Source organism: Capricornis sumatraensis, chromosome X (genome assembly GCF_032405125.1).
Source record: "Capricornis sumatraensis isolate serow.1 chromosome X, serow.2, whole genome shotgun sequence".
In the NCBI taxonomy this organism is placed as follows: domain Eukaryota; kingdom Metazoa; phylum Chordata; class Mammalia; order Artiodactyla; family Bovidae; genus Capricornis; species Capricornis sumatraensis.
In genome coordinates, this window is record NC_091092.1 from 84,504,830 (window position 1) to 84,525,108 (window position 20,279).

The following is a 20,279-nucleotide window of genomic DNA, read 5'->3' on the forward strand; positions in this document are numbered from 1 at the left end:
ATAGAAGAACATACCTCAACATAAGAAAAGCCATATATGATGAACCCACAGCAAACATTATCCTTAATGGTGAAAAATTGAAACCACTTCCTCTAACATCAGGAACATGACAAGGGTTCCCACTCTCACCACTACTATTCAACATAGTTTTGGAAGTCCTAGCCACAGCAATCACAGAAGAAGAAAAAAATAAAAGGAATCCAGATTGGAAAAAAAGAACTAAAAGTCTCACTGTTTGCAAATGACATGATCCTCTATATAGAAACCCTAAAGATACCACCAGAAAATTACTAGCACCAACCAATGAATATAATAAAGTTGCAGGATATGAAATTAATACACAGAAATCCCTTGCATTCCTATATACTAACAATGAGAAAACAGAAGGAGAAATTAAGGAAACAATGCCATTCACCATTGCAATGAAAAGAATAAAATACTTAGGAATAAATTTACCTAAATAAACAAAAGATCTATATATAGAAAACTATAAAATGCTGATGAAAGAAATCAAATATGACACAAATAGATGAAGAAATATATCATGCTCATGTATTGGAAGAATCAATATAGTGAAAATGAGTATACTACCCAAAACAATATGGTATAAAAAGGCAAAATGATAGGATACTGAAAAAGGAACTCCCCAGGTCGGTAGGTGCCCAATATGCTACTGGAGATCAGTAGAGAAAAAACATCAGAAAGAATGAAGGGAGGGAGCCAAAGCAAAAACAATACCCAGTTGTGGATGTGACTGGTGATAGAAGCAAGGCCCAGTGCTCTAAAGAGCAATATTGCATAGGAACCTGGAATGTTAGGTCCATGAATCAAGGCAAATTAGAAGTGGTCAAACAGGAGATGGAAACAGTGAACATCAACATTCTAAGAATCAGTGAACTGGACTGGAATGGGTGAAGTTAACTCAGATGACCATTATATCTACTACTGTAGGCAGGAATCCCTCAGAAGAAATGGAGTAGCCATCATGGGCAACAAAAGAGTTCAAAATGCAGTACTTGGATGCAATCTCAAAAACGACAGAATGACCTCTGTTCATCTCCAAGGCAAACCATTCAATATCACAGTAATCCAAGTCTATGCCCCAACCAGTAATGCTGAAGAAGCTGAAGTTGAATGGTTCTATGAAGATCTACAAGACCTTTTAGAACTAACACCCAAAAAAGATGGCCTTTTCATTATAGGAGACTGGAATGCAAAAGTAGGAAGTCAAGAAACACCTGGAATAACAGGCAAATTTGGCCTTGGAATACGGAATGAAGCAGGGCAAAGGCTAATAGAGTTTTGCCAAGAGAACGCACTGGTCGTAGCAAACACCCTCTTCCAACAACACAAGACTCTACACATGGACATCACCAGATGGTCAAAGCAAAATCAGATTGATTATATTCTTCGCAGCCAAAGATGGAGAAGCTCTATACAGTCAGCTAAAACAAGACCAGGAGCTGACTGTGGCTCAGATCATGAGCTCCTTATTACCAAATTCAGACTTAAATTGAAGAAAGTGGGAAAAACCACTAGACCATTCAGGTATGACCTAAATCAAATCCCTTATGATTATACAGTGGAAGTGAGAAATAGATTTAAGGGCCTAGATCTGATAGATAGAGTGCCTGATGAACTATGGAATGAGGTTCGTGACATTGTACAGGAGACAGGGATCAAGACCATCCCCATGGAAAAGAAATGCAAAACAGCAAAATGGCTGTCTGGGGAGGCCTTACAAATAGCTGTGAAAAGAAGAGAAGCGAAAAGCCAAGGAGAAAAGGAAAGATATAAGCATCTGAATGCAGAGTTCCAAAGAATAGCAAGAAGAGATAAGAAAGCCTTCTTCAGCGATCAATGCAAAGAAATAGAGGAAAAGAACCGAATGGAAAAGACTAGAGATCTCGTCAAGAAAATTAGAGATACCAAGGGGACATTTCATGCAAAGATGGGCTCGATAAAGGACAGAAATGGTATGGATCTAACAGAAGCAGAAGATATTAAGAAGAGATGGCAAGAATACACAGAAGAACTGTAGAAAAAAGATCTTCACTACCAAGATAATCACGATGGTGTGATCACTCATCTAGAGCCAGACATCCTGGAATGTGAAGTCAAGTGGACCTTAACATCACTACGAACAAAGCTAGTGGAGGTGATGGAATTCCAGTTGAGCTATTTCAAACCCTAAAAGATGATGCTCTGAAAGTGCTGCACTCAATATGCCAGCACATTTGGAAAACTCAGCAGCGGCTACAGGACTGGAAAAGATCAGCTTTCATTCCAATCTCAAAGAAAGGCAATACCAAAGAATGCTCAAAGTACCGCACAATTGCACTCATCTCACACGTTAGTAGAGTAATGCTCAAAATTCTCCAAGCCAGGCTTCAGCAATACGTGAACCGTGATCTTCCAGATGTTCAAGCTGGTTTTGGAAAAGGCAGAGGAACCAGAGATCAAATTGGCAACATCCGCTGGATCATGGAAAACACAAGAGAATTCCAGAAAAACATCTATTTCTGCTTTATTGACTATGTCAAAGCCTTTGACTGTGTGGATCACAATAAACTGTGGAAAATTCTGAAAGAGATGGGAATACCAGACCACCTGACCTGCCTGTTGAGAAATCTGTATGCAGGTCAGGAAGCAACAGTTAGAACTGGACATGGAACAGACTGGTTCCAAATAGGAAAAGGAGTACGTCAAGGCTGTATATTGTCACCCTGCTTCTTTAACTTCTATGCAGAGTACATCATGAGAAACGCTGGACTGGAAGAAACACAAGCTGGAATCAAGATTGCCAGGAGAATTATCAATAACCTCAGATACATAGATGACACAACCCTTATGGCAGAAAATGAAAAAGAACTAAAAAGCCTCTTGATGAAAGTGAAAGAGGAGAGTGAAAAAGTTGGCTTAAAGCTCAACATTCAGAAAACAAAGATCATGGCATCTGGTCCCATCACTTCATGGGAAATAGATGGGGAAACAGTAGAAACAGTGTCAGACTTTATTTTGGGGGGCTCCAAAATCACTGCAGATGGTGATTGCAGCCATGAAATTAAAAGGTGCTTACTCCTTGGAAGGAAAGTTATGACCAACCTAGACAGCATATTGAAAAGCAGAGACATTACGTTGCCAACAAAGGTCCGTCTAGTCAAGGCTATGGTTTTTCCAGTAGTCATGTATGGATGTGAGATTTGGACTGTGAAGAAAGCTGAGTGCTGAAGAATTGATGCTTTTGAACTGTGGTGTTGGAGAAGACTCTTGAGAGTCCCTTGGACTGCAAGGAGATCCAACCAGTCCATTCTGAACGAGATCAGTCCTGGGTGTTCACTGGAAGGACTGATGCTGAAGCTGAAACTCCAGTACTTTGGCCACCTCATGTGAAGAGTTGACTCATTGGAAAAGACTGTGATGCTGGGAGGGATTGGATGCAGGAGGAGAAGGGGACGACCCAGGATGAGATGGCTGGATGGCATCACTGACTCGATGGACATGAGTTTGGATAAACTCTGGGAGTTGGTGATGGACAGGGAGGCCTGCAATTCATGGGTCGCAAAGAGTCGGACACGACTGAGTGACTGAACTGAACTGAACCCAAAACAATCTATAGATTCAATGCAATCCCTATCAAGCTACCAATGGTATTTTTCAGAGAGCTAGAACAAATAATTTCACAATTTGTATGGAAACACAAAAAAATCTCGAATAGCCAAAGCAATCTTAAGAAAGAAGAATGGAACTGGAAGAATCAACCTGCCTGACTTCAGACTATACTACAAAGCTACAGTCATCAAGACAGTATGATACTGGCACAAAGACAGAAATATAGATCAATGGAACAAAATAGAAAGCCCAGAGATAAGTCCACGCACCTATGGACATCTTATCTTTGACAAAGGAGGCAAGAATATGCAATGGAGAAAAGACAATCTCTTTAACAAGTGGTGCTGGGAAAACTGGTCAACCACTTGTAAAAGAATGAAACTAGAACACTTTCTAACACCATACACAAAAACAAACTCAAAATGGATTAAAGATATAAATGTTAAGACCAGAAACTTTAAAACTCTTGGAGGAAAACATAGGCAGAACACTCTCTGACAAATCACAGCAAGATCCTCATGACCCACCTCCCAGAGAAATGGAAATAAAAACAAAAATAAACAAATGGGACCTAATTAAACTTCAAAGCTTTTGCACAATGAAGGAAACTATAAGCAAGGTGAAAAGACAGCCTTCAGAATGGGAGAAAATAACAGCAAATGAAACAACTGAGAATCTCAAAAATATACAAGCAGCTCATGCAGCTCAATTCCAGAAAAATAAACAACCCAATCAAAATGTTGGCCAAACTAAACAGACATCTCTCCAAAGGAGACATACAGATGGCTAATAAACACATGCAAAAGATGCTCAAAATCACTCATTATTGGAGAAATGCAAAACAAAACCATAATGAGGTATCATCTCACACCAGTCAGAATGGCCGCTATCAAAAAGTCCACAAACGATAAATGCTGGAAAGGGTGTAGAGAATAGGAAACCCTCTTACACTGTTGGTGGGAATGCAAACTAGTACAGCCACTATGGAGACCAATATGAAGATTCCTTAAAAAACTGGAAAGAGAACTGCCATACGACCCAGCAATCCTACTGCTGGGCATACACACTGAGGAAATCAGAATTGAAAGAGACATATGTACCCCAGTGTTCATTGCAGCACTGTTTACAATAGTTAGGACATGGAAGCAACCTAGATATCCATCAGCAGATGAATGGATAAGGAAGTTGTGGTACATATACACAATGGAGTATTACTCAGCTATAAAAATGAACACATTTGAGTCAGTTCTAATGAGGTGGATGAAACTGGAGCCTATTATACAGAGTGAAGTAAGTCAAAAAGAGAAACACCAATATAGAATATTAACACATATATATGGAATTTAGAAAGATAGTAACAACAATCATACATGCAACACAGCAAAAGACACACAAATGTAAAGAACAGACTTTTGGTCTATGTGGGAGAAGGCGAGGGTGGTATGACTTGAGAGAATAGCACTGAAACATGTATATTACCATATGTAAAATAGATAACCAGTGTAAGTTCAATGCATGAAGCAGGGCACCCAAAGCTGGTGCTCTGGGACAACCCAGAGGGATGGGGTGAGGAGGGAGGTGGGAGCGAGTTCAGGATGGGGGGACACATGTGCACCCATGGCTGATTCATATCGATGTATGGCAAAAACCACTACAATATTGCAAAGTAATTATCCTCCATTTAAAATAAATAAATTTTTTAAACTCACACCAGGATTTTTGAGGGAGGGGAGAATTGATACACTCGTTTTAAAATTTACATGAAATTGCAAGGACCTAGGATAGGCAAAACTACTTAGAACAAAAAGAATGAAGTTATAGAGGACTGACACCACCTGATTTCAAGTCTTAATTATAAAGCTACAATATGGTGAAGGACAGGGAAGCCTGGCGTGCTGCAGTCCATGGGGTTGCAAAGAGTCGGACATGACTGATCAACTGAACAACAACAAATCAAAACAATGTGGGATTGCAGTAGAGATAGACATATAGCTCAGTGAAACAGAATAAATTTATAAGTAGACTCATATATGTGAGCAACTGTTTTTCAACAAAGGTGTGGAGCAATTTAGTGAAAAGAGACGTCTTCAACAATCCTCTTCCCTAGAAGTGTGCTAGACACTCTGGAGTCTGAGTGCCACAACTAGATAGTAGCCCTCACTGCCACAATTGGAAAAATCCCGAGTGCAGCAATGAAGACCCAGTTCAGTGCCACACACACAAAAATCTTGTGCTGGAAAAATTAGATATCCATATGTAAAAAGTAAAACAGTTCTTATGAATGCCTCACACGATACATAAAATTAATTTCAGAATGAGTCAAACAGCCAGATCTAAAATAATAAAAATTCTAGACAAAAATAAAACCTTTAGGATCTTGGTTAGGTAAAAATGTCTTAGATATGGCACCAGAAGTGCTTTCCTTAAAAGAACATACTTATATTACACTTTATCAAAATTAAAACTACTTTTTGAAAGACACTGTTATAAGGATGAAAACTGAAGTCAGATTGGGGAAAAAAAGGTTTGCAAATCACTTATCTGATAAAAGAGTGGTATCCAGAATGTGTCAAGGATACTTACAACTTAATAACAGGAAAATAACCTAACTGTGGACTTCCCTGGTGGCACGGTGGGTAAGAATCCTCCTGCCAATGCAGGGGACACAGGTTTGATCCCTGGTCTGAGAAGATTCCACATGCCACAGAACAACTACGCTCCTCCACTGCAACTACTGAGACCACATGCTGCAACTGCTGAAGCCCAAGCTCCTAGAGCTTGTGCTCCACAAGAGAAGCCACCACAATGAGAAGCCCAAGCACCGCAATGAAGAGCAGGCCCCACTCGCCCCAATAGAGAATGCCCTCAGAAAGCAACGGAGACCTGGAACAGCCAAAAAAGGAAAAGAAAATAATCTAATTTAAAAATGAGCAAGGGGACTTCCCTGGCAGTCCAGTAGTTAAGATTTTGCCTTTCCAGTGCAGGGTGTGTGTGTTTGATCGCTGGTCAGAGAGCTAAACCCCACGTGCCTTGTGGCCAAAAAACCAGAACATAGAAAACAACAGAAACAATACTGTAACAAATTCAATAAAGACTTACAAAAAATTTTAAAAACAAACAGGAATTTGCTATATGATGTAGGGAAACCCAGTGCTCAGTGACAACCTAGAGGGGTGGAATAGGGTGGGATGTTGGAGGGAGGTTCAAGAGGGAGGGGATATATGTATACCTATGGCTGATTCATGCTGATGTATGGCAGAAACCAACACAATAGTGTAAAGCAATTATCCCTCAATTAAAAATAAATTTTAAAAAATGAGTAAGCCATCTAAGCAGGCACTTTAGTGAAGACAATAAATGGCAAATGCTCACATAATAAGATGCTCAACCCCATTAGTCATTAGGGAAATGAAAATTAAAACCACAATGAGATACCATTACACTTCTAATAGAATGGCTAAAATTGAAAAGACTCACCATACCCCGTGAACTAAAACTCTCATATAATGGGAGAAGGGAATGTAAAATGGCACAGCCACTTTGGAAAACAGTTTGGAAGCTTCTTACAAAGTTAAACATACATCTACCGTAAGATTCAGCCATTCTGCTCATAAATATTTACTCAAGAAAAATGAAAGCAAATGTTCATATACAAATTAGAACACAAATGTTCATAGTAGCTTTGTTTATGATTGCCCAAACTAGAAACAACACAAATGTCCACCAACACTTAAATGGATAAACAATTGTAGTATTTACATACAGTGAAATATCTCTTAGTAACAAAATGAAATGAACTACACACACAGCAGGGTGGATAGTTTGATTCTCAAAATAATTATACTGAGTAAAAGAAGCCAGACAAAACAGAAAACATACTGTATAATTCCATATATATATAAACCTAGAAAATGAAAACCGATCTAGAGTAACAGTGGATCGGTGGTCACCTGGGAGTTAGGAGCACAGGGAGATAGGACAGAGAGATAATAAAGGGGCAAGAAGAAACTCTGGAGAGTGATGGATATATTCCTCATCTGATGGTGGTAATGGCTTCAGGCATATGTTGAGATTAACCAAATTATACTCTTTGTATATGTCAGTTTATTGTATGTCTCTTATACATCAATAAAGCTATTAAAATAAAACCTTAGAAAGACTTAAAAAAAAAAAGACTTCTTAAATTATGTCTCTGTGCCCCTAAGAACTTTGTTTCATTGGCCTGGAATCAGGAGGTTTTATTTAGCTTCTGATAGGTAATGGTTGGGCTTCAGCCAGGCTCTAAAGACACAAGATTGCACAAACACCGACCTGACGGCTCATGAAGTTCTCATGAGGGTCTTCTGAATCTAAAACTGCAACTCTTCCATGCTACATACCCGCTCCTTCATATTTTCCTACTAGCATACTCTCTACCTGGCATAATTTCTCTAGGGTCAATTTGAAATTACCATGGCCACATTGGGGAATTTTTGACATGAAGACTGTTCACTTAAGAGGGCCCCAGGTTCAATCCCTGGTCAGGGAACTAAGATCCCACAAGCTTTGTGGCATGGCCAAAAAAAAAAAAAAGTACATTAGAACAAAAAGGGAAGAAACTCTCATGAGGAAATTGTTTAAAAAGAGAATATTTTTAACATAAGAGACTATATTAGCTTTGTTTTTATACTTCAAGGATTAATGAATGGTAGCTTTAGATTTATTTAGATTGGTAAAATTGTCAGTGGCCTGAGTTATTGTCCAACCAGCTGTAATCTCAATATCTATATATCTGTTTATCTCTTTCTCTTTCTTTTGTTTGTCAAAATGTGGTTTCTGTATCAATACATTCTTTCTTCCCCTTCAAAAAGCAACATAAATAGCCTTTAAAAAGTAAAATTTCACATTTGTCTGAAGCTGTGCATGCTGTCACTCAGTCATGTCCAACACCTTGCAATCCCAGGGGCTGTTCCCCACCAGGCTCCTCTGTCCATGGAATTTTCAGGGTAAGAATACTGGAGTGGGTTGCCATTTCCTACTGTAGAGGATCTTCCTGACCCAGGGATTGAACCTGAATCTCTTGCTTCTCCTGCATTGACAGGCATATTATTTACCACTGTACCACCTGGGAAATCTTGTCTGAAGCTGCTGCTGCTGCTGCTGCTAAGTCGCTTCAGTCGTGTTCGACTCTGTGCAACCCCATAGACGGCAGCCCGCCAGGCTCCCCCATCCCTGGGATTCTCCAGGCAAGAATACTGGAGTGGGTTGCCATTTCCTTCTCCAATGCATGGAAGTGAAAAGTGAAAATGAAGTCACTCAGTCGTGTCCAACTCTTAGCGACCCCATAGACTGCAGCCCACCAGGCTCCTCCATCCATGGGATTTTCCAGGCAAGAGTACTGGAGTGGGGTGCCATTGCCTTCTCCGTGTCTGAAGCTGGGTCCTCCTAAATTTTTTTTGTCCCTCTCTCTGTTTTACCTCTTTAGGAAATTTTTAAAGATTAACTGATCAAAAAACATTCAGTTGTTATGTGTATGTACACTTTTCTAGTCCAAATAAAGCCATCAAAATGTCTAAAAACAAGAAAAGAAACTGTTATTAATGATGCTTCTTCTTGTCGACACTGAAAAGTGTACTTACATAATAGCCTTTGTTATTCTGATTATGAGAAAAGAACTTAATTCCAAGATGAAGGAGAGATTTTGATACAACTGAGAGTCTTTATAAATTAGTTTACCATTTAAAAATAATGTCACCACAATATTTTGGTTTGTACAAAACCAAGGTTAAATTATTTAAACTTTCTAAATTTCTTACACTGGTTTTATGAGTTAAGTAAGTTACCATTGTCTCCATAATTTTATGAGAAAATATATATACAAACAAATGACAATAACAAATGCATTTTTAAAGAGTTTAATTTTATGAAATTCTTAAGTTGCTACAAATCACAAAAATTTAACATATTAGCTAAAATTGAAATTTCCAAATCCTGACTACCTTTAAGGCCTTAGATAAAAGGTTAAGTTAATTAATAAATAATCTTTGGCTGTCTGGACAGTTACTATGTAAGAAACAGATACAAAACACTGGTCATTGAACACAATTTTTTATTCTTATCCCCTGGAACAGCACTGTCCTTATCTTCCATAAATTCGGGAAAAGTGAAGAGAACTAATGAGATTTCAAAACCAAAAAATTTAAAGCTCTCAGAAACTCCTTGAATGTCCATGGCCTAAAGTCTTGCCATTATCCTTAATAGCAGTAAGATCTGTCTCCTCTAGGATCCACAAGTTACCTCCTTCTGAGTAAATAACGGGTTGCCCCAAGGATTTGGAAAGTACTCTCCATCTTAGACTCTACCCTATGACATGCTGATATCACTAATTACAGCAGAGGACGCATACCTTCAGTTTTATCACCAACAAGTACAGCTGTTTTTTTTGAAACACCCACCTAAGCAGCCTCTGCATGATCCCAAACCTGAAGGCTTGGCTTCCTGAAGAGGCATCAGAGAAAAACTGCCCTTGAGCCTCAATGGAAAAGAGATTTTCAGGTACTGTTAGCAATTGACCCAACAAAACTCCAAAGTATTGAAGTTATGTTTTCAAACTTAAAAGACATATATCACTTCATCCTGAATACTGGATGGCCATTCCATTGGCACAATTTAACACTATTCTTAGGATCCCTCCAGGAACTGCTGACTGCAGAAGTGGACAGCTTCTGCCCAAGGTTAATCTCATTCTTCAGCGGCCTTTTTCTTTCCCTTTACCACTCATCATGCCTGTTATTGTACTTTACACCCCCCAGTAAGTCTTCTCAATATGTTCTCCCTTACCTTCATCCTGCGACTTTTGACCCTATATGACCTTCTGCCACTTAAAAAGTAAAACGTCCTGACAGGTCTTTCTCAAACCAAAACTACTGCTCTGAACTTAACTGTTTGCTGACAAAATTTTAATCATTTTTCTTTTAAACACTTGAGAAGATACATTTCCTATTAAGGCCCATTCTGGTTCTTCTGGGCTTCCCTGGTGGCTCAGACGGTAAAGAACTTGCCTGCAATGCAGGAGACCTGGGTTTGATGCCTGGGTTGGGAAGATCCCCTGGAGAAGGAAATGGCTACCCACACCAGTATTCTTGCCTGGAGAATCCCATGGACAGAGGAGCCTGGTGGGTTACAGTCCATGGGGTCGCAAAGAGTTGGACACGACTAAGCCACTAACACACTTGTCTGGTTCTTAAGTTTCCCTTACATCATCAATCCCAAACTTTGGTCATATAGTAACTGGCCTCCAGTTCTGCAGCTCCGGTTCCAGCCCTTCTACTCCTCCGCATCCCACCACCTCCTGACACTGTGCATGGCGTCACTACACCAGCAGCCACCATTACAGAGAGCAGAGCTCTGGAGCTAGAGCAAGTGGAGGAGGGCAGCGGCTGGTGGCCAAGCACAGAGGGTCGAGCTAGAGGGCCAGCGCTGGCACCAAGCAACCACCAGTACCTGCACAAGTACCCTGGGAACTGGCGACGGCATGTGCTTGTGGCACGTGTGCGGGTGGCAGTGTGGAAAGAGCGCGGTTCGGGCGGGTGGCATCATGGACGAGAAGGTGTTCACCAAGGAGCTGACCAGTGGACCAAGCAGCTGAACAAGTGCAATCAGCTGTGCGAGTCCTAGGTCAGGAGCCTCCACCAGAAGGCTAAAGAAATCGTGACAAAAGAATCCAGTGTGCAAGTCGTTCAATGTCTAGTCACTGTCTGTAAAGATGTGCACGGGAAATTTCACGATCTCATGGAATTGTTTAGAATTGGTGGCACATCACCAGATACGAATTACTTGTTTATGGGCAATTATTTTGACAGAGGATATCATTCAGTGAAAACAGTTACTCTGCTTGTAGCTCTTAAGGTTCATTACCATGAAAGTATCACCTTTCTTCAGGGAAATCATGAGTGCAGACAGATCACACAAGTATATGGTTTCTATGATGAGTGTTTAAGAAACTACAGAAATGCAAATGTTTAGAAATATATTACAGATCTTTTTGACTATCTTCCTCTCACTGAATAGGATATCACTTCCTATTACTGGATGGGCAGATCTGTCTACACGGTGGCCACTCAGCAGCCATAGATAACACTGGATCACATCAGAGAACTTGGTCATCTACAAGAAGTTTTCCATTAGGGTCCAGTGTGTGACTTGCTGTGGTCAGATCCAGATGAACAGTGGAGGTTGGGTTATATCTCCTCGAGGAGCTGGTTACACCTTGGGGCAAGATATTTCTGAGACATTTAATCATGTCAATGGCCTCACTTTGGTGTCTAGAGCTCATCAGCTGGTGATGGAGGAATATAACTGGTGCCATGACCTAAATGGAGTAACGATTTTCAGCGCTCCAGACTGTGGTAACTAAGCTGCAATCATGGAACTTGATATTCTAAAATATCAAGTTTTCTTGCAGTTTGAAAATACTCCCAGCACCTTGCAGAACTGACCCACATGTTACTCATGGTACCCTAGACTGCTTCCTGTAATGAAATTTTAAACTTGTACAGTTTTGCTCTTTCCATGCCATATAATGGATATGGGAAGAGCAACTCCACAAGTGTCAGAGAACAGTTAACACTCAAAAAAACTTGTTTTCACATGGACCAAAAAGATGTTCCATATAAAAATACAAAGCCTCTTGGAAGGACTGATGAAGGACTCAGCTGAAGGACTGAAGCTGAAGCTGAAGCTCCAATACTTTGGCCACCTGATGCGAAGAGCCAACTCATTGGAAAAGACCATGATTCTGGGAGAGATTGAAGGCAGGAGAAGAAGGGGGCAACAGAGGATGAGATGGTTGGATGGTATCACTGATTCAATGGCCATGAGTTTGAGCAAGCTCTGGGAGATGAAGGACAGGGAAGCCTGGTGTGCTGCAGCCCATGGGGTCACAAAGAGTTGGACACGACTGAGAGGCTGAACTGAACTTGTCATCAACAGCCATGACCACTTTAGAATGAACCAATTCATTGCATGCTGAAGCGACATTGTTGGTCAAGAAACCAGTTTCTGTCCTAGCGCTATTTGTAGTTACTTTGCTTTCTCTGAGAAACTGCAGATAATAAGATGTAAACATTAACACCTTGTGAATACAATTTAACTTCCATTTAGCTATAGCTTTACTCAGTATGCCTGTAGATAAGAATAGCAGCAATCATTGGAGCTTAATGAACATTTTTAAAAATAAGCACCAAAGCATCCCTTCTATTTGTGAGTTTTGAAATAATTTTGTTTATTTTTAGGGATACCATTTGATTTAATCATATGATTTGTCTGCCTTCAATTTATCTCCGCTTCTAAAATCTTGGCCTCATATTGTCCTTTGTTACTGTCAGAACCTGGTGATTTGTTTTGAACGGAGTTTTTTTTTTTTCTCCCTCCTATAAAATGATGTTACTGCACAAGAGCACTGCAGTGTTTTTTCATAATAAACTTGTGAACTAAGAACTGAGAAAGTCAAATTTTAATTGATCAATGGGCAAGACTGGTGTTGTTTATTTAAAGGATGCATCAATTGATTAATTTTAGAATCTGTAGAATTCCAGATAAAGAAAAATAAGAATCAAGGCCACTAAAAAAACTGACCTCACATCAACAAAATACTTCTACTGAGGCTTGCTGTTCAGTTGCTCAGTCATGTCCGACTCTTTGTGACCCCATGGACTGCAGCACACCAGGCTTCCCTTTTTTTTTTTTTAACCTTGCCACAAGGCTTGCAGGATCTTAGTTCCCCAACCAGGGATCAAAACCAGGCCCCCTGCAGTGGAAGCACGGAGTTCTAACCATTGGACAACCAAGGGTACAAATACTTTTCTCTTCAGAGACTGTTCTTTTGGGGAACTGTTTACTTCCACTCACATTACCCACCCATTTTAAGGGACATATAATTAGCTCACGCAAAATGATACTTATACTTCCAATAAGGTCTGTGCTCCATTAGGATACCATTTCTTTTGTGATCATCAGACTTATGCCCACCCGCCACACACTAACTTATCCAATATATTTGAGGTAATTGTTAGAGATTTTCAGATATTTAAAACTACCTGTCTTCCAATGGATCAAATTCTCATGAAAAGTAGAGGGAAACAGCAGAATCTGGACAGCTCCAGAAAGGTAACTGACTCTTCATGCATCCTCCGTGAGCTGCAGTTCCCACGCTGGTGAAAATGTGGCCCCAAACCTGTCTCTTATCTTAACAGATGCCATAAATGACACAACTTCTACTCAAGAATACCCCCTCACCCCCCCCAAAAAATGTCTAAATTAATTAGCTAGATTGTCACTAGCAGTCTTATAGCCCTTGATTTCCTTGGCTAGCAGAGGAAAGGGTTCTCCTTTAGCAAACACCTCTTGATGCATTTACATAAATACTACAGGTCAATAGAACAATTTCTGACGAGGCTGAAAGAAAAAGGCACCGGGCTGTCTACAAGAGACCAGCTGAACCATAGGGCATGTTTCCATGGCCTGGGTTAGGTCACCTAGGCTTCTATGTCCAGGGTCTATTACAAGGATGAATGATCATCATTTTGTTTCTGGTAACTGCCTGTGGTGCTTTGGGGCAGAGCCTGTCCAGAGTCTTAAATGCCATTGAGCAGCCCTTGTCACATCACAAGATTCAGCACTTCATCCTGCAATAAAAGGAGCATGAGAGACCTGCCCAAGTCCTTTTGCAGACAGCTCTCTCAGTGCTACCTCTGGATCAGCAAAAGCTCAGTAATGGTGATGATTAGAACACATAGATTCATGTCCTGTGGCCTGACCTCATCTGGCCTTGGATGAAAGGGAGGAGCAAGGGAGACATGCAGCCTCTGACATGCAGGAGCTGGCCTGGCACTCACCACAAGGCCTTGGTGTTCTCCTGTTGAACTGATTCCCAACATCAGACAAGGCCACTCTGTGACTAATGGATCAAGACCAAAACTAGACTAATAAACATTGTCCAAATTCCCAAAATGACTAAACATTACCCTCTCCTAGCTCATATGAATAAATGGGCGCTGCTTCTTTGTCAATCACTCCCTTCGCCTCACCTTTCTAGATAAGAATTAATATACCCAATCATAAAACCACTCTCACTTTCTAAGAACCTCCAATCCTTGGAATCTCCCCCACAAATCGCCTTATATGAGGCCACATCCCATAAAAGAATCTAACACCTTCTTATTGAGACATCCCGTGGTATGTATGTTCTCCCTCATGACAAGGAATCAATGAACTCAGATTTGCATGACTAGATGAACAAATTAATGAATGAAAGGACTTACATCATAATAAAAGATCCAGGACTTGCCCCCTAAGAGCTCATGATGTAGCAAGAGAGACAAAGAAACAGTTCTCAGTCAGTGTGATGAATATCATAATAAAACATAAAGACAGGATGCTGCACAAGTGACATATCAGAGCCAGGGGTGTCAGTGAAGGCTTTCTGGGACAGGGGAAACTAGGGTGAATCTTAGGTAGAAGTTAGCCCAGTACAGAGGCAGGGGTTGGATTCAGTGGGAGGAAAATAATGTTTTAGTCAGAGAGAGTAATAAGCTCAAAGGCAAGAAGCAGAGAGAGTATATAACTAGACCATGGCTGAGGTCAAGCAGGGACTACCAACAAGTCTTCTGGGCCTTATATGCTTTTAGGTCCACTGAAGGGTGGTAGGATTAAATTGTATTTTATGAAGATTCAATAACCACATACTGTGATCAAAGTTAAAAAATCATTTACCTCCAGATGTTAAGATGGATACAGCATCACTTTTGTTGTATTGCAAAAAAGGCATAAATTGAATTAACCTTGAGGAAAAATTAAATGATTGCAAATTAAGGAACATTCTACATTTTGAATTTCAAAAATATCAATGTCATGAAACAAACAAACAAAAAACGCTGAGAAGCTGTTCCAGGTTCAAGGAAACTAAACACCATGCTTTACCCTGGACTGGATTTGGGAATGAAATACTTTTCTTCTTTTGCTAGAGAGGATGTCAATGGGACAACTGATGTAACTCAGCTAGATAATACTATGTCCATGTTAATTGCCTGATCTTGGGAATTCCCTGGTGTTCCAGTGGTTAGGACTCTGCATTCTCACTGCTGCTGAGGGCTCAGTTTCAATCCCTGGTCAAGATTCCCAGGAGCCATGTGGCACAGCACCTCCCCCCCAAAAAAATTGCCTGATTTTGATAATTGTACTGCGGTTATATAAGAAAATGTCCTTGTCTTCTGGAAATGTGCACCATATTTAGGAAAAGGAAAATCATGTCCATAACTAACTCTTAAACTGTTTAGAAAACTGCTCAGAAAAAAAATATATATATATGTAAATGAAAGAAGCATAAAGCAAATGTGGTAAACTGTTAATATTTGGGGAATCTAGGCGAAGGATAGTCATGAATTCCTTATATTATTTCTGTAACTATTCTGTAAGACTGCAACTTTGTCAAAATACAATTACCCCTTCAGCAAAAGATGGAGAAGCTCTATACAGTCAACAAAAACAAGACCGGAGCTGACTGTGGCTCAGATCATGAACTCCTTATTACCAAATTCAGACTGAAATTGAAGAAAGCAGGGAAAACCACTAGACCATTCAGGTATGACCTAAATCAAATCCCTTATGATTATACAGTGGAAGTGAGAAATAGATTTAAGGGCCTAGATCTGATAGATAGAGTGCCTGATGAACTATGGAATGAGGTTCGTGACGTTGTACAGGAGACAGGGATCAAGACCATCCCCATGGAAAAGAAATGCAAAAAAAGCAAAATGGCTGTCTGGGGAGGCCTTACAAATAGCTGTGACAAGAAGAGAAGTGAACAGCCAAGGAGAAAAGGAAAGATATAAGCATCTGAATGCAGAGTTCCAAAGAATAGCAAGAAGAGATAAGAAAGCCTTCTTCAGCGATCAATGCAAAGAAATAGAGGAAAAGAACAGAATGGAAAAGACTAGAGATCTCGTCAAGAAAATTAGAGATACCAAGGGGACATTTCATGCAAAGATGGGCTTGATAAAGGACAGAAATGGTATGGACCTAACAGAAGCAGATGTTAAGAAGAGATGGCAAGAATACACAGAAGAACTGTACAAAAAAGATCTTCACGACCCAGATAATCATGATGGTGTGATCACTCATCTAGAGCCAGACATCCTGGAATGTGAAGTCAAGTGGGCCTTAGAAAGCATCACTATGAACAAAGCTAGTGGAGGTGATGGAATTCTAGTTGAGCTATTTCAAATCCTGAAAGATGATCCTGTGAAAGTGCTGCACTCAATATGCCAGCACATTTGGAAAACTCAGCAGTGGCCACAGGACTGGAAAAGGTCAGTTTTCATTCCAATCCCAAAGAAAGGCAATGCCAAAGAATGCTCAAACTACCACACAATTGCACTCATCTCACATGCTAGTAGAGTGATGCTCAAAATTCTCCAAGCCAGGCTTCAGCAATACATGAACTGTGAACTCCCTGATGTTCAAGCTGGTTTTAGAAAAGGCAGAGGAACCAGAGATCAAATTGCCAACATCCTCTGGATCATGGAAAAAGCAAGAGTTCCAGAAAAACATCTATTTCTGCTTTATTGACTATGCCAAAGCCTTTGACTGTGTGGATCACAATAAACTGTGGAAAATTCTGAGAGAGATGGGGATACCAGACCACCTGACCTGCCTGTTGAGAAATCTTTATGCAGGTCAGGAAGCAACAGTTAGAACTGAACATGGAACAACAGACTGGCTCCAAATAGGAAAAGGAGTACGTCAAGGCTGTATATTGTCACCCTGCTTCTTTAACTTCTATGCAGAGTACATCATGAGAAACGCTGGACTGGAAGAAACACAAGCTGGAATCAAGATTGCCAGGAGAAATATCAATAACCTCAGATATGCAGATGACACCACCGTTATGGCAGAAAGTGAAGAGGAACTAAAAAGCCTCTTGATGAAAGTGAAAGAGGAGAGTGAAAAAGTTGGCTTAAAGCTCAACATTCAGAAAACAAAGATCATGGCATCTGGTCCCATCACTTCATGGGAAATAGATGGGGAAACAGTGGAAACAGTGTCAGACTTTATTTTGGGGGCTCCAAAATCACTGCAGATGGTGACTGCAGCCATCAAATTAAAAGACGCTTACTCCTTGGAAGGAAAGTTATGACCAACTAGATAGTATATTCAAAAGCAGAGATATTACTTTGCCGACTAAGGTCTGTCTAGTCAAGGCTCTGGTTTTTCCAGTAGTCATGTATGGATGTGAGAGTTGGACTGTGAAGAAGGCTGAGCACCGAAGAATTGATGCTTTTGAACTGTGGTGTTGGAGAAGACTCTTGAGAGTCCCTTGGACTGCAAGGAGATCCAACCAGCCCATTCTGAACAAGATCAACCCTGGGATTTCTTTGGAAGGAATGATGCTAAAGCTGAAACTCCAGTACTTTGGCCACCTCATGCGAAGAGTTGACTCATTGGAAAAGACTGTGATGCTGGGAGGGATTGGGGGCAGGAGGAGAAGGGGACGACAGAGGATGAGATGGCTGGATAGCATCACTGACTCGATGGACGTGAGTCTGAGTGAACTCCGGGAGTTGGTGATGGACAGGGAGGCCTGGCGTGCTGCGATTCATGGAGTCGCAAAGAGTTGGACATGACTGAGCAACTGAACTGAACTACCAAAAAATAAATAAATAAAAGCATGTAGTTGAAAGGTTCTATGTGTTAGCACTGTGGTGGGACCTGGGGAGGTGAGAGTGAATAAGATGCTCCCATACCCTACTGGACTCACAGTCTAGGAGGCCATCTTGGCAGCAGATCCAAAGGTGTGAGACAGGATCTCCAAGAAGTTGACAATTTGGGCAAGAAGCGGGGAAGGCCTGAGTGAACTAGGGCAGTACGAACATAATTAGAAGGACACTGAAGGGACAATATTTATGACCTGGTAACTAACTGGACTTGAGGCAAGGAACAAGCGAGGTCTAGTGTCCGAGTTTCTTAGACACACCATTGGTTGGACCATGGTCCCAGTCACCTAGAGAGTGCCCAGGTGGTTTGTGCAGAGGAAGGGCTTGATTTTGGACAGCTCAATGATGCTGTTAAGTAGAGGGTTTGAGATACAGGACTGTAGTTTAGGGGAGGCATCTGAGGTGAGATATATTTGGGGGAGTCATCAGCAGTGAGGAGTTAGAGGAAGCTGCTGGGTAGGAAGAAGACACAAGGGAACCTCAACATCTGGAGAGGTGTACAGCACAATGATTCACAATTTTTAAAGGTTATATTCCACTTATAGATATTATAAAATATTGGCTATATTCTGTGCTATACAATATTTTTTGTATCTTATTTTATACATAGTATATTATACATATATACATAGTATAATAGTTTGTGCCTCTTTATCCCCTACCCCTGTCTCTTACCCCATTCCCCTTCCCTCTACTCACTGATAACCACTAGCTTGTTCTCTATATGTGAGTCTGCTTCTTTGTGTTACTAGTTTCTTGTATTTTTTAGATTCCATCTATAAGTGAGATCCCACAGTATCTGTCTTTCTCTGTCTGGCTTATTTCACTTCACATCAACTAAAGCCTCTCCTCTTCCCCAACCAAAAAAAAAAAAAAAAAACCATTTTGCAAGAGTTGGCCTCCACTAGGAAAACTGAAGGTTTGTTTAACCGCTTTGAACTTTCCTTTTGAACCTATTTGTGTTTAATCAGACCCTCGACCCAATCTCTCATTGAGGCATTTCAATATCTTTTTTCTGTTAAGTCAGAGATAACCTTTAGCTATCCGTCCAAACTCCAAAGCTTGGGTTCACTGGGCCCCAAGCCTTTGCCCCACCTCCCTGCCCCCGGTAGCTCTGCCAGATTCTTGCAGCCAAAGAGTAGAGGACGGCGTGGAGGGAGCCGATCCCCACCCCCACCCGCAGCCCCGGCCAGGCGACTGTCCATCTGACCTCCAGCCTCCTCCTAGTCATCAGCCTGGTGAGTTCCCCGGGTCGGGCCGGCCTCCCGGCCCCCTCCCTGGAGAGGCACCATCTGGCAACAGCCACCCCCACCCACAAACCCGCGCGGCCGGAAGAAGACCGATCGCCTCCGCCACCCCGGGGACCCGCGCCCCGCGCGCACCCCACGGGGCCGACGGGGGCTGGGGACTAGGCAGGCGCAACGTTCAGCGTTCCCGCGGTCACGCGAGGCCGCAGCCGCGCCGCCAGCCGGTGCGCGGGGGCGAGGCCCCCTCGCCCGCACAGATGGCCCCGCGCAGCGCGGCCATATGACGTCGTGTCCCCGCCGGGCAGGCCACCCATTCACAGCCATGGCCTCTCACGCCCTGCTCTCTGAAGCCCGAGCGGAAAGGGGTTATTAGCATCACCCAGCTTGCGCCACGGAGCGTGGGGCTGAAAGTTGCGATTGCAAAAGTCCCGCGTCTGATCTTGGGCCTTATCTCAAATTGATAGCAGGAAGGCCTTTGGAACCTCTGCCAATTTTGAACAACCAGTGAGATGCTACAGCGCTGACAGGCCGTATGTGAGGACGATTTGAGCTGTATGTTTCTTTAAAAAAAAAAAAACTGTTTATAGAAGGAAATATTAAACCAAAGATTACTTTTCTTTTTTTTCCCCCTGTCAATTTGCCCATCTGTGTGTGGAACCACTGACTTCAA

The 20,279-nt window shown here is 41.5% G+C and overlaps 1 pseudogene; it reads left to right on the forward strand.

Annotated features, from left to right (window-relative positions):
• The first annotated feature begins 11,188 nt into the window (after positions 1–11,188).
• Positions 11,189–12,128, forward strand: LOC138071164 (serine/threonine-protein phosphatase 2A catalytic subunit alpha isoform pseudogene; annotated as a pseudogene).
• The last annotated feature ends 8,151 nt before the right edge of the window (positions 12,129–20,279 follow it).